Here is a 14,177-nt window from a genome sequence, read left to right on the forward strand (position 1 = left end):
TTCATTATAACATCGCCATCAGTCATGCTTCATTTGAATCGATTTAAGACCGGCAACTGGAAACCAAATCACCCGCAGCATATTAAATTTATCTCCATTTCTATGAGCCCGGCAGAACCAGACAGACCCTTCACCCTGAAGGAAAATGATCTAAACCAACCGCAACTAAACTCAAATATTAATTCCATTAAAAGCCAACCAGCCCCATCGGGTCCCATCGATCTAAACCAAGTAAAATCAATTAGCAGTGAATCAGAAGGCTGTGGCTTAGAAGTACGCCAACCCCTCATCACACTATGGGGAATTTCCATACATATTCTGAATTATGGGACAAGTTTTAGAACGTGCCTTCATTAATCATTAAACATCATTTTGAGACCCTGAAGTCCTCTAGGTTCTCCAAAATATCCTGGAGTTAAGATCTGGATGTCCTATAGACTCAATGTGATTTGATATGCAAGTTTCCGACATATTCAACCATCGTCCGAGCTTTGTAAAGCTGTATGATAGCATGCGCGATAAAACAGCCAAAAAGGTTATCTTTCATTTAATTCCACTTATTTAAATTTGGTATTCACTTCTCAATCCCACTAAAGATTTATCAAAATCTAACCCTTTTTTGTTGTTCTATTTACGCATTCCGATAGCAACTCAATTTCATTCCTTTATTCAAGAATACGATACTTAATGCTCTCAGAACTATTCTGAAGCTAAGATCATAAAGATCCACAGGCTGAATGAAGTCTTGAATAATGCACTGAAATGTATTATGAGTCCTAGAAGCTCAAGCGAGCTTCTTGACAATAAGCACATCATGGGTTGGTATCAATAAGAATTTTAATATTCTCGAAACTGTTCTAGAGTTAAACTGAATTACGGCTTAATGAACGTCTTGAACAATGCACTGTAAATCGGTATGAATCCATGAAGCTCAAGAGAGCTTCTTGACAATATGCACACACTTAAATTGTTTTGCCGAGATTTCAACAGCCATGTAGTTCTACAATTTATTTTGATGAGATTCAGTAAAACAATTGCCGAGACTTAGCAAACAAATTAGATTTTTTCTAATATATCAACATAAAGTAAATGCCGAGGTAAGCGGCTGTTGGAGATTTTACCGAGCTAGATTGAGTGTACACATCATGGAACGGTATCAATAAGACATTTCTTGCTTTCCAAACCATTCTTGAGTCACGATAGACGGGGATACTTTCAAGGTAGTGGAGGGATTCGTTTACCTTGGATCCTTACTGACGGCTGACAAAAATGTGAGTCGTTAAATACGAAGACGCATCATCAGTGGAAGTCGTGCCTACTACGGGCTCCAGAAGAAACTACGATCAAAAAAGATTCACCCCCGCACCAAATGTACCATGTACAGAACGCTAATAAGACCGGTGGTCCTCTATGGACATGAGACATGGACTATGCTCGAGGAGGACCTGCAAGCACTCGGAGTTTTCGAGCGACGTGTGCTAAGGACGATCTTCGGCGGTGTGCAGGAGAACGGTGAGAGGCGGCGAAGAATGAACCACGAGCTCGCTGCACTCTACGGCGAACCCAGCATCCAGAAGGTGGTCAAAGCCGGAAGGATGCGTTGGGCAGGGCATGTTGCAAGAATGCCGGACAACAACCCTGCAAAGTTGGTGTTCGCTACTGATCCGGTTGGCACAAAAAGGCGTGGAGCGCAGACAGCACGATGGGCGGACCAGGACCAGGAACCAGGACCAGGAAGTAGAGCGTGATCTAGCGAGCATTGGGCATGACCGAGGATGGAGAGCGGCAGCCGCAAACCGAGTATTGCGGCGTACTATTGTTGATTATGTCTTATCTTAAATGTGATGTTGTACAAATAAATGTATGTATGTATGTATGTACTTGCAACATAATCATACTAATGCAAAAATGGTACAGGTATCTAAAGCTTTCAATCAACGGAACGAATCCGGGTTGCCTTGTTCCATGTTTCTCGGGAATGACTCGGCTAATAACGAATAAGAAAAAGGCGACTTGTTTGCTCGTCATTTCAGGCAAGTGTTCCACAATTTTTACGCTTCGCCGGCACAAGTGCTGTATGCTACTGTTGGGATACCACGTGATGTGTTTAGTTTCGATATTCCACGCATTTCAAAAGAAATTGTGATAGCCGCAACACGCAAACTGAAGCTCGTTCGCCGCCGGACCTGACGGCATTCCGTCATCAGTTCTAAAACGTTGTGTAGCCAATCTCTGCCTTCCACTTGCGAGGCTATTCAATCTTTCGACACAGCAATGTGAGTTCCTCTGCCGCTGGAAACTTTCTTATCTGTTCCCAGTCTACAAAAAAGGAGATAAACGGAATGTCGCAAATTATCGTGGAATCACCTCCCCTGTGTGCCTGCTCAAAACTGTTCGAGATTATGCTCTGTTCGCGTGTTGTAAAAATTATATCGATACATAACTACACGGCTTTTACCCGAAGCGCTCCGTGTCCACGAACCTGATGTAGTTTACTTCTAACTATTTGCGATGGATGGATTCAGGATGGCAAGTCGATGCTGCGTATATGGATCTAAAAGCTGCATTTGACACGGTGGGCCATTATATCTTGCTTGCCAAGCTGGAGATACTTGGCGTCTCGTCAACGGTTGTGGATTGATTCAGATCTTACTTGGTGAATCGTTATCAACGGGTTAAGATTGGCGCGTCGGAATCGGTTGTTTTCTCAAACAACTCGGCAGTTCCGCAAGGCAGTAACCTAGGACCGCTACTGTTTTCGATCTTTTTAAAGGACGTCGCCTTTCTGATACCATTAGGATCCCGCGTTTTCTATGCATATGATACGAAAATCTTTAAAATTATTAAAAGTCTTTCGGACTTTTGGGATCTCCAGAATATGTTAAGCATTTTTACTGACTGGTGCTCAAGAAATTTGGTGAGTCTAAGCATCGAAAAATGTAGCATTATTTCCTATCACCGAAAAATCGAACCAATCAAGTTTGACTATGTTCTCTACGGACGCTGTCTTGTTCTTGTAGAGCACATAAAGGATCTCGGCGTTACCTTGGCCTGCAGACTCACTTTCAGAATTCACTACAATGACATCATCAACAGAGCTAATCGACAATTGGGCTTTATTTTCAAAATTTCCGGCGAGTTCCGTGACCCGCTATGCCTCAGGTCACTCTACTGCTCGCTCGTGTGATCATTATTGGAGTCATTAGTTGTTTGGTGCCCTTTCCATGCTAGCTGGATCACTAGAATTGAATCCGTTCAACGCAAGTTTGTGAGATATGCTCTTCGTTTCCTCAGCTGGCCGTACGAGGAGCGTTGCCGTCTCCTGGGAATCGAACCATTAGAGGTGAGACGGACGGTCGCTCAAGCTATGTTCGCTTACGGGTGACATTGACTGTCCAACACTGCTGGCTCAGCTAAATATGTATTCATTTAAACAATAATTGTCAGTTGAATTTTTCAATACACAAATAAACAAATAAATAAACTGACAGATTTCCAAGCCATTAAAACTTCCTTAAAGTACCAAAGCTGCTAAATGCGTGTCAATTCATGGTTGACATTGCTTGTTATCGACAATGCGATAATCAATCGTTATGATTCAGCCACCATTTAAAAGGTATGGCTATCTACTTTTATTTGGAACTCGATTGAACCTGTGGTTGGCCATCCAGAACGGAAAAACCGAGAAAATTCACGAGCTAGATGCGTGTCGATTCATGTTAACATGACTGGTTGTCGGAAATTTGGATACCATATTTTTAGATTGAACCACAATTTCTAAGGCATGACTGTCTACATTTGAATGGAACATACAGGGAACCGATTGGTGGTTGGCCAGACGGGACGGAAAAACTCTTGAGAAGTAGCTCTACGGAAATTCAGATTCACCAAGAAAATGGTCAATTCCTGAAAGTAGACTTAGAGATCTGCGATTTTATCGAAATTGCATACAATCATGAGTACAGAGGAAATATTCTATCACCATATCGATTCTGCTACCAGGTGGCCAGAAAAGGGTCCTGTGGATATTCGGAATCATCGGGAAAATGGTCAATTCCTGAAAGTATACCTAGAGAACCACGATTTTTTTTAAATTGCATGCTTTCATGAGCATAGAAATATGCTATCAACATTTTGATTGTGTTACCAGGTTGTCAGAAAACGGACCTCTGAATATCCAGAATTTGTAGGCAAAATTATAAATTCATGAAAATAGACCTAGACATGCGCGATTTTTTCTAAATTGCTAGCAATTATGAGCATTGAGGAAATGTGCAATCACCAAATGGATTCTGCTCGGTCAGGTGGCAAGAAATGGTTCAATGGATACCCGAGCAAAGTAAAATATCAAGTTGATAACAAGTTCTATTACCCGGTTATCACTTTTTGATAACTGAATATGTTATCATTATGGTTGAATTAACAGCCAACATAACAAAAATGATAACAACAAATTACTCGTTGGATATCACAAAAATAACTAATTTTGTTATCATTGATAATATCTTGATAACAAATTCTGTAAGCCATACAAATTTATTCCATAAATTTCAAATCATGTTATCATTTTGATATCAAAGCCTTACGCTGATAACTGAAATATGGTTAGGGATTAAAAGCACTATTTTTTATTGTTTCAATGCGAATAATATTTAAAGTTTTTAACTAACCTTGCATCGTTAATAAATATATAGTGAATTTTTCATGATAACAGCTGATAACAAAATTGATCAAGGCTGATAACTAAATAAGTTATGAGATAACAACTGAAAACAAAATGATATCTGGGATAACAAGACTTGTTATCTAGATGATATCTGGTTGTTATTCTACTTTGCTCGGGTATCCGGAATCACCGTGAAAATGGTCAATTACCAAAAGTAAACCTAGAGATCCGCGATTTTTTTTTATAAATTGGATACAATGGTGAGCATAGAGGAAATATGCCTGCACCATATCGATTCTGCTACCGGGTGGTCGGAAAATGGTCCTCTGGATATCTGGAATCACCAGGAAAATTTGACTAGGAGAACGCTATGTCTGCTAAATTGCATACAATCTCGAGCATAGAGGAAATATGCCACGTCCATATCAATTCTGCTCCCATTTGGGTCTTGTGCATCCGGAGTCATCGGTACAATGATCAATTCGTAAAAGTTCTGCTTCCGAGCGAACAGAAAACGCTCTTTCGAATATTCAGATTCACCGGAAACAACGGAGGATCGAACACCCTTCGGCGACGAAGAGAAGCCGGGCTGGTATTGAAGCTGAGCTGATCGTAGAGGAACGGACTCCTTGTCCGTCCACTCGGTATGCTGCAGAAGAATATTATGTCGGCGATCTTGTATCTCGTACTGACTGTGTCGAGGTCCACCAGACAGCAGAGGTCTTGATATGCTGGCAATTGTTCTCCACTCCATCCAAGGTTTCTCAAGGCAAGTTTCAAGAAATTTTCTGAATTCCCTCTAGCCTTTGAATATGCACCACATACTAATGTAACACTTATTTTGTCACTCGATTGATATCGTCATCAACATGGCATAAATACACCCGGACGGTTTTAGTGTAAGATACTGAGTGCGTTTCTTTATTCAAGAAAACTCAACTCTTCTTCTATTTAGTCGATCCACCTTGCCCGTTGCGCGCCTCTTCTTCTTGTTCCTGATGGGTCGCTTTCTAGAACCATTTTCACTGGGTCGTCGTGCGGCATTCTTACGACGTGCCCAGCCCACCGTAGTCGCCCATTTTTTGCAATGTGGACGATGGATGGTTCTCCCAGCAGCTGGTGCAATTCGTGGTTCATTCGCCTCCTCCACGTTCTGTCATCCATCTGCACTCCACCACGGTACGCAACACCTTCCGTTCGAAAACATCAAGGGCGCGTTGGTCCTACACGAGCATAGTTCAGGTCTCGTGGCCGTAGAGGACCACCGGTCTAATCAGCGTCTTGTAGACAGTCAACTTCGTGCGGCGGTGAATTTTATTCGTCCGGAACGTCCTCCGGAGTCCAAAGTAGGCACGATTCCCTGCCATAATGCGTCAGTTGCCCAGGCCCAATCCGCCTAGCTTTAGCCTTCAGTTTGATGTACGTTTCCACCATCGTCTCAAAGTTCCGTGCTATGATGTCAATGTCATCGGCGAAACCAAGAAACTGGATGGATTTCCTGAAGATCGTGCCACTCGTGTCTATCCCTGCTCTTCTGATCACACCTTCTAATGCGATGTTGAACAGCAGACACGAAAGTCCATCACCTTGCCGTAACCCCCTTCGAGATTCAAAGGGACTCAAGAGTGTCCCCGATACTCGAACAACACACATCACTCGATCCATCGTTGGCTTGACCAATCGCGTCAGTTTATCCGGAAATCCGTACTCGTGCATAATCTGCCATAGCTGATCTCGATCGATTGTGTCGTATACGGATTTGAAAACGATGAACAAATGATTTGTGATAATAATGCAATTGATTTATTGGTAGAACTAGAAATGTGCACAGTTAACATATGTGGCTAAAGTGGTTCGTGAGAACCACTTGAAAAGAATGCAGAAGAATTATTGTATTAGAATTGTCATGATTGATTATAGAGATTTGATGCGACCACAGTGTGCCATACCACGCTCGCAAAATCGAATTTGGACCTAACGAGGCTAATGCAGATAATTAGGATTGCGTGAGGATCAGTGAACTCTCGGCCGAAACGTCGAGTGAGAACAAAGATTTGCAGCGCTTCCTTAACGACTCTGTTGACGTGTCATTAAATGTTAAGGATTGATCCATCGTCACACCCAAGTCCCGAACATTTTCTCGTTGTAAGGACGAATGTGCCAACCTGTAGTTAGGGACGCCATTCTCTCCAGTTTAAGCAGGGTGATGAGTTGAAAAGACACCTCGCGCTATGCCAAATGCTAACTCACCCGAGTGATCTTTATTTGGTTTTCACATTCTACCATTTCTCCCACTTCGCAAACAAACACAGTTTCTGTCGTTTGCACCTCCACCAAATCCAACACACCGGAGCGTATGAGTGATCACTAGGGAGCACCACCGTAGAGAGTTCGTTTGCTTCACTGGGGAGAATCACCCCGCTGAAGAATTTGGTTTTTAGTTTGTTGCATCCAAAGATTTTTGAAAGGTTACTTTTTCTTTTAGGGTTGATGCATATATGATGTCACGCTCTAAGGGGGGAGGGGGAGTCTAAAATTTTGTGACAAGCAATGCAGTAGGTATATGAAAAACGTCACGATAGGGGGGGAGGGGGTAATTTTTTGCTCGATTTAGCGTGACAGAATTAAAGCATGGGCCCTCAACGTACAGTAGGTATGTAGTCAATTATTTAAAATTTGGTAAACTAATAATGTACACAGTTTGGAAATGCGAATACGGGAAGTGCATCAGCTCATCATTACTGAAATTTGCTTCAGTTTTGTTCGGCATGTACAAGTGATGTTTTTTTTTTTTTTGTTTATTTATTTGATAAGGCTCAACCAAACTAACTTTACAGAGCCAAGGATTCTTGTTCACTATACAATACAAGTAGGGTCCAGGTATGAGAGCTGCCTCCCTGGCGTCGGAAGCATTGGTACTCAGTAAGAAAAACAAGATCGACGAGAAAAAATCAAGATAAAAAAAATTTCAATAATCTTGGGTTAGTGAATATTCGTGGAAAATTTTTGTTTAAGTGTTCTGATTTTCCCGGACGACACGTTCTTTGAAAATTCACAACTCATTAGTCAAGCATCGTAGAAATAACGTTCTGTAGTTAAAAATAAGGAATTTATATCAGCAATAAAATCTGAAAAAAAAATTTCTACGAAAATTTTCACGGTGGAGTGAAATTGCAAGGAAAATCAGGAAAACCCATTGTCAGAGTAATGAATTTTGACACTGATTTGAATAACATAATGGTCTGTTTTTCATAATTAAAATGATAATTTCGAAAAGTACTAGTTTTTGACAATCTTTTGAATGAAGCTTTCGGAGAGGAACCAGCCCAGGGATGAACGTCTACTTAATAAAGATATAATAAAAAATCGGTTTTGAATGTAAAAAATATTGCTGAATTTAATGGGTTAAACAACTATTTTTCTTAATTGAAAACTTCTTATCTAACGTATATTTTGCCGTTTATGAGATATGACAGAAGAACTAGTGATCAGCCATAGGAAAGCACCCAAGCAACATTGCAAGTTTTATCGATGATTTAAAGCATTCTACAAGTCTGATTCATGGTCTACCGAACCCTCATAAAACATTAAATGTTACTTGGTCAATGATAATTATCATTTTCTTGTTTGTTTTATGATCTTATTATAATGACGCTAAACTGGCCATTAGTTTTCCGTCAAATGCTTAAAAACGGTGAGAGATACCACTCTGAAATTTTCACCAGGTAAATATAAGAAATTTTCAAGTAAGAGACAAGTTATTGAAAAGAAATTCATCACTCTGAAAATGGTTTGCCTGCGTTTCTTCGCAATTTAACATTTTTCACTGTATAGTTTTTTTATGGATTGTTGAGATTGATTTTCTCATCATTTCACTGAAAACGTTTTTTTCTACGATGCTTGCTTCACGAGTTATGGATTTTCAAAATATGTGAATTTCGGAATAATCAGAGAAGTGAACCAACATTTTCTAGGTTGTTAGCAGGCTTGCAATTGCTCATTACTGCTAAAATGATAGTTTTCGTTATTATGAAACTATGGGTTACTTTAATGATAATTTTTATTTGTAAGAAGCAGGAAGAGGTGGTAAATTTTGTGTATGACGTATAAAATTTGTCGATTTTGCTTTCCAAAGGTCACAATTAGCGATTTTATGATCGCTGATTGCTCGCTCATCACGTTGCTCATCGTTACAGCTAATCGCTATTGTGACCTTCTGAAAGCTTAATTGACAGGTTATACACACTTTACCTTCTCTTCTTGCATCTTGTAAATAAGAATTATCATTAAAACATCTCATAGCTTCATAAATCCGAAAAATAGCATTTTAGCTGTAATGAGCATCTGCAACCTTGGTTGTTAGATTTTTGGTCATAACTAAAAACAGGTAAGAGACACAACTCTATAATGATCACCAGTTATAGATAAGAAGTATTGAAGTATGAACAAAATTGTAAAAAAAAAACCCGAATTAATCCACCTATGGTGTGATCAGACCCTTCTTACTTATTCAAGTTTATTTATTTTATTGTCATTATCAGTGACCAAGCCCCCCACCCCCGTGTCATCCAGTGACGCTACGCCACTGCCTGGGGGTACCCAGAATATATCCGGGTGTAGTCTATTTGGTGAGGCTACCAATCACCTTATCATCGTATTTTAATGTGATTTAATGGATTTTAATTCAATTCATTTTCAAGCAACTTCCCCGGGGTACCCGGAACATGTCCAAGTGTGTCCAATGTGGTCTGGAACACTTAACACGACTTGTATTGATCTTATTTTTGAATTCTGTAGTAATTTGATGTGTCGCATGATGGTTTTGATACGTTTTCCGTTAAATCCAGCGTGAAGGCCCATATTCACCGGATCTTATTCCGGCCATATCTCCGGAACCGGTTCACCGATTCCAAAACCAAACGCGTTCAATGGGACCCCAAGACCTATCATTTGGCGCCGAGTTTGTCCAAATCGGTTGAGCGGTTGCTGAGAAACGTGAGCGCATTCATTTAGTTACACACACACACACACACACACACACACACACACACACATACACACATACACATATACACACATACACACGTACACACACACACAGACATGTTCCGATCTCGTCGAGCTGAGTCGAATGGTATATGACACTCGGCCCTCCGGGCCTCGGATCGATAGTCGGTTTTTCAAGTGATATCTATACCCTTCTTTGTAAGAAGGGTAAAAATCCCTGACTATGCTTTTCCCTGATTTTTCTTGTGACTTTCCTCCACCTCCACTACGCAACGTTCTTTCTACAAATCTTTATTAATGAGTTATGAATTTCCAAAGTACGACATGTCCGGGATGACTTAACCTTAAATTTTCCGAGAAAAATATCCACCATGAATGTTCTGATTTTTTTTGTTTTGGTTCGCATAGTCATAAAATCTTCCTATGGGTAACATTTTACAAAAATATGTGACCCTGCCGATTCGCAAACACGAATCACAAATAGGACAAAGTCAATTTTCGATTATTGGCCACCTGAATCCCCATAGTGCACCGACCAACCAACGGCGTCACCCGATACTGAGAAATCGATTCTCGTCCGTTCACATTTTCACTATTAATGAGGAAAACTAAACCACTCTCCAGCCCAACCTCCCCCCCCCCCCCCTTCGGAGGTCCCGGATGTCTAGAGCTGCATCGTTTTATCAGTGGGCGACATAATCTTTCAGCAGAAGGCACAGCACAACATACCCTTCCGAATGTTGTAGTCCTGACCGCCAAAGCTTCTCTATCTCGTTTGACATGGGCGGGTTGTGTTGTCATCATCGTCGGTTAGCTGGCAATCAATTCTTCACATCCTACCCTATTTATCTCGGCATCTCTCGACGGGAATCTTCGCTCGAGACCCGCATCATATCAACTACGGGACGGGACTCATCTCGCATAACAGCTCCTTCAGCACGTGTGTTTGAATGGAATTCTCTGCTCTGTCTTGTCTGTGTCTGGTGGTTGCCAGGGATGAGGATGGATCAAATAAATTACAGAGGTGGAAGATGAATGACGGCGACGATGTTCAAACGTGGCCTGGGGATCATCGAAGACGACGACGTTGGTAGATTATTTTAGTACCACACCATTTTGAATGTTGTGCAGCTCCTCGAGAGATGTTCTCCCTGGTCTTGATGGGATGTGGTGAAATATTGATGCCGGACGATACATTCTAATTCGTTCCAATTATCTAAGGATTCAGCCCACCATTTATCGATTTGCATGACGGTTCGGTTTGGGTGGCTGCCGGTAGTATTGTATTGGTACGTGGTACTCGGTAGATGTGTTCTATTTATGGGACAGTTGTCTACCTCTAAATGGGTTGACCTTCAGCTGCTGCTTTTATCAAAAAGCTTTGTGGAAATAATTACATTACATTACTTGAGATATTATCTAGAGTGAGCATTTGTTCTAATCTGATTGATTTGTTTTACACTTCAAAGAAATACTTGGATCAAATGACCATAATTACAGGTTTAGTAAAGTTGAATGAGGACTGAAATACTTTTAAGAAACTGAAACATAAGTTTTCAGATATTAATTTGAACTTTAACGGTCCTGGGATGATTGCAATTGTAATTACCCAGCTTTACATTCACATTTGAACATTCATGTCTTCTTTGCAAATCATTTTATTGAATTTAAATATCGAGATCTTCACCCGATTTCAGCATTAAAACAGAATTATGGCTAACGTGTTAATGCATCCAGAACAAAAACGGCAATCTTCGTCCATAATATTGAATTTGTTTGTAAAAACCCATATTTATCCACCGGGCAGGTGAATAGAACCTTTGTTACCCAGTATAATCTCGTTTTCGATATTATCCATAGATATATGTACGAGCCCTAATGGATATTTTTTTATTGGTCTCAGTTTCTGCACTGCTCAATTGCTGCAAACAAAACAGCAATTGTTAGTTTGAATTGGAGTCCAAAACATAAATCAGAGCCTAATGACTTTTTACCTAATCTGCTTTATTGTGTTCTACATACTTTAAGCACAATCTTATTATATTACAAAAATATTTGACGAACCAAAAAACTTAAATAATCAATCAGCCCGATTCTCTTCATCGATTTTCTTTTTCGCGAATAACCCGACTGCAAATGAATTTCCCATTCTGTGTGTTGATTCAGGCGCAAGCTAACTATAGTCGCTATATTTATAGTTTTGCGGATAGAATTTCAATCTATCAAAGAGCGGAACCAATTCAATATACTGTAGACCAACAATTGAAATGGTACTATCAAGTTTTATAAACAAAACGTTCATTATGCTTTCCTCGCCAATCGAACGCATCATCGGATAGGGGAAATTTGTGTTAGTTTGCGTATCAAGGCTTAAGTCACGAGAAAACGGCTTCCGGAAGTTTTATTCGTAATAGCTGATGTGCCTTTTTCTGTTGTTGGTCGTGAATTGATAGCTTAATTGGTTAATCAGCTATTTGACAGCTCAATTGGTTCCCGAAATTCTCTACGCCAGGCTATGAATTTAGCGACTATACAGCTAACATCATCTTATGTTGAACTGTCCTGTGAGCTTAGCGAGAAATTCGTTTATGTTGCCGTGGTAGATCAAAGAGAGAGGCCGAGAATAGGCCCTTTTCAAATGTTCCGCGAGAATAAAGAATAAAATTCGAAAAAATGTGCCATCAACAGCTACGCTTACGGGACTGATCGGTCAGAGTTTCCAGGTTTGTTTCACGATGTAGCAGTTCCAATAGCGTTTTTAAAAATGAGTGTGATGTATATACCAAGGTTTAAAGCACCAGTTAACCCCCAGGTGGAAAAACCGGAAAAACTCGCTGCACACGGCCAACGAGATTAACCCAAATTTGATTTTACTTGACTCATAAATCACAAAAAGTGCAGGAATTCAGAAAAAATACTTCATGTTTTTTCAAGAATGCCAGAAAATGATAACACTAACGATTGGATTTTCTCAGTCTATTGGTACTATTACTAGACTGTGTAAAGTTTTCGTAAATTTTTCTCATTTTCCAGCAGATTATTAAGGTTCTTATTTAGGTTGATTACTGTACAATTTAAATCGAACGAGTGCGAGCAAGAGGGAAACACATAAGTGATTTTGATGCTAACGCCCAAACTAAACATAAAGCCTTCCTCTGACTTAAAAAAAATCAGGGGTTAACCGACATGCACATATCAATATAAATCGGATAACTAAAATCATTATATCCTGTATATCTCCGGAACCGGAAATCAGTTCGGTATGATTTTTTTTCTGAGTAGATATGGATGAGGTTTTTCTACTGTTAAAAAAATCATGTTGATAAAGTGTACCGTTGATTTTAAAAAATCGTTAGCTAAAATCATTCTGCCCTATAGATCTCCGAAACTGGAAGTCAGATCGAGAAAAAAATCAATAGCGATCAATGGCGCAATGGAGCCTATCAAACGAGATATCAACCATATTGATCGGATGAGCCATCTCTAAAAAAGCTTGCCTAGATGAAACGCGTCCACAGACGCACATACAGAAAACTTCATCTTGCCGGGTCGATTTTTCATATTCAATTTGATTCTACGATGTCGTAATCAAACTGTCGAGCCAGATCGAGCCGAGTTCTATCGATTGAGAAAGTTTTATACAGGTGAGATAGCTTGTGTGAATCGATTCTAATACCTATGTTACGCTAGTAACAAAGGTAATACAAGAAACAACAATTAAGGGTTGTGTCCCAAGCACGACCGAATTATTGACGTAGGAATACGAGATTGTTTTTGCTTAGTAATTTAATTATTAATTAAAACACATTCATTTAAGAATTTCATTTAAAAATAAACAAACATTCAATTCAATGTTTTGAAAATAAGAGACATTAATATTTCAAAATTCGGTTCCTATCCCATTCAAAATGAGCAACCAATTTGCAGGTACCTACTGAATAATGTTTATTGTCAGTAACCAGAGTGAAAATTCGATATTAAAAATGCATTTCATATAACAAACCGGCCTAAAACTTACATGTAAGTACGTCACACTATATTGTTACATTTTAATGTTGCAAAATTATGACCGATAAACTGAATCTCATTAGAGTTTTTCCTTTATTTGTGTTCAAACAAAAGTCTATCAAATACCTAACGCTGGCGCTGGAATTCAATGTTGTCAGTGTTCACTCGGCTGTCGACAGAAGCAGACCACTCTCAATGTGTGTCACGCGATCGTCCTCCTCATTGTTCTTCATTAGCAGCAATTCTTTCAGTCGATGCGTCGTCGACTTTGCGTTTCGTGATGAATGTGTGACTGCTGACCACGTTTTTCGTCCATTGCTACAATTGAAGCGCTCTGACCCTCATTGGCGAATCTTCCATACAAGTAAACCACTGAAAGCGGCTCCCGTTCTGGTAGAGGAGGCTTATTGGATAACGGAAGATAAAATGTTTATTGTGTTGTACCTTTTGACTATAGTTTTAAGATGTATTGTATAGTGAACAAGAATCCTCGGCT

This window comes from Ochlerotatus camptorhynchus, unplaced genomic scaffold (genome assembly GCF_037179485.1).
Source record: "Ochlerotatus camptorhynchus isolate MF236.1 unplaced genomic scaffold, CSIRO-AGI_Acam_v1.1 ptg000923l, whole genome shotgun sequence".
Taxonomy (NCBI): Eukaryota; Metazoa; Arthropoda; class Insecta; order Diptera; family Culicidae; genus Ochlerotatus; species Ochlerotatus camptorhynchus.